Here is a 2,052-nt window from a genome sequence, read left to right as displayed (position 1 = left end):
GTGTGTGTGTGTGTGTGTGTGTGTGTGTGCGTGTATGTGTGTGCGCGCGCACACGTGTGTGTTTTTTTAGTATTCTTCGTATAGTTTTCTTTTTTTAAAGTTTTTTTTTTGGGGGGGAGGGTGCTCAACAGCTTTAATGTCCATTAAAAAACACATTGTTTTGTGGATTTTGGTCAAAAATGTCTTCAATCAAAGGCACAAAAGATGTACGTAAATTTTCAGTTTGTAGCCTAGGACAGTCAAGCTTTTGATGTCACCAACTTTGGCGGCCATTTTCTTGCTAATTTTACCTCGACTTCTGATGAAGATAGATTTGGGGGGGGGGTAATTAAAAAGAAGCCAAACGAATAAGCTTTAAGATTACACCAATAACGCCATATACCTAAAACGTATTATTGATGAGCACCTGGTTCCACCGTGTCATGCCATATAATGACATATGTGTGTGAGCCTGTGTGTACATGCGCGCGAGTGGGCTAGTATGAGCCTGTCACGAAGATGACAGAAAACAAGCCCCCAGGACTGTGTAGCCTGCAAACTAGATCTATTATCTTTTGAGCAGCGGACTATCCGCGAAAGTCCAGAAATCACAAGGACTTGGACGGGTGATAATTGAAAACGCGCCTTGCGGCACGCGCTTCATTCGAGCACAGCCCCGCAGATGTCCCGACTAATTCAATTAATCCTGGACGGTTACAAAACGTCCTGACCAAAGGCCTTCGCCTGGGGACGTAGCAAATTGGTGCGTGGGACAGTTGCCCTTAAGCCAGCGGTCGTTTCGTGTCAAAAGGCCTTCGTTTCCGTGAGGGGTCCTATAGAATTCGTGATTCATTATTTGCATTTTTATCAGAGTGTTCCCTCGAGAAAGGGATGAGAGGCATCATGGTTGTATTTTTAACATATTTTAGAGATTTTGGCTGTGGACAGTGACTGGACAAATCGATCTGAAGACGAATGGTGTGATCCTTATGATTTTTTAATCTCCAGCGACGGATTTTTCGGCTGACCATTCTCATGATTGCCAGCTGTCAAAGGAATTAGATGGTAATATCACATTAGGTTATGGGGATGACGTGAAAATATCCTGTGTGGGGTGGTGGCTGTGATTGAATTCCGCCTAGTATTTGATTGCGCCGATTGTATGGTGGTGAATAGCGTCTAGGGAGATGTCGGGGATGGACTGTGCTGGTTAAATTGACTGCGAGAGAGTAGATGCCTGTTTGTTTGTCTGTCTGTCTGTCTACCTGTCTGTATGGCTGGCCGGCAGTTTATTTTCCTGATTTTCTGTCTATAGGAGAATGATTTTCTGGTTGTTTGCCTGTCTGTCTGTCGGTATGTCTGTCTGTCTTTCTATCCGTCGGTCGGTCTGTTGGTCGATCTGTGTGTTGAGAGAGGGTGGGAAGAGACAGAGTGGGTTGGGTAAAGAGACAGACAGACAGACAGACAGACAGACAGACAGAAAGACAGACAGACAGACAGACAGACAGACAGACAGACAGACAGACAGACAGACAGACAAAATTTCAAGTGTTGATCTGTGTGTATGTATGTGTGTATTTGTGTGCTGTATATGTGTATCTGCGCGTATTCGGGTGACATGTGTGTGTATTGGTCTGTGTGTATATGTATGAGCATATGTGTGTGCGTGTGTATGTGTACGAACATCTGTGCATGTGTGTATGCGTATGCCTTAATTCTGTGAGTGAGTCAGAGCGTCATTGTGAATTATATAATGGGAAAAACTCCACAGCCTACGTACCCAGTCGCTTCCTCTCCCCCCCCCTCTCTCTCTCTCTATCTCTCTCTCTCTCTTTCTCTCTCTCCCTCTCTCTCTCTCTCTCTCTCTCTCTCTCACTCACTCTCACACACACACACTCACACTCTCTCTGTATGTATGTGCGTATGTGTGTGCACGCGTGCGTTTGCTCGTGTGTGTGTGTTTGTGTGTGTGTTGTGGGGGTGCTTGTGCGCGCGTCCCAAACACATAAACACGTACAGCGCATACTAACAGGGGGAGAGAGAGAGAGACAGAGAGAGGGCGGAAAGGGGGGG

This window comes from Aplysia californica, unplaced genomic scaffold (assembly GCF_000002075.1).
Source record: "Aplysia californica isolate F4 #8 unplaced genomic scaffold, AplCal3.0 scaffold00075, whole genome shotgun sequence".
Lineage (NCBI taxonomy): Eukaryota > Metazoa > Mollusca > Gastropoda > Aplysiida > Aplysiidae > Aplysia > Aplysia californica.
The sequence above is the reverse complement of the archived record's forward strand: the minus strand, read 5'-3'. Positions refer to the sequence as shown.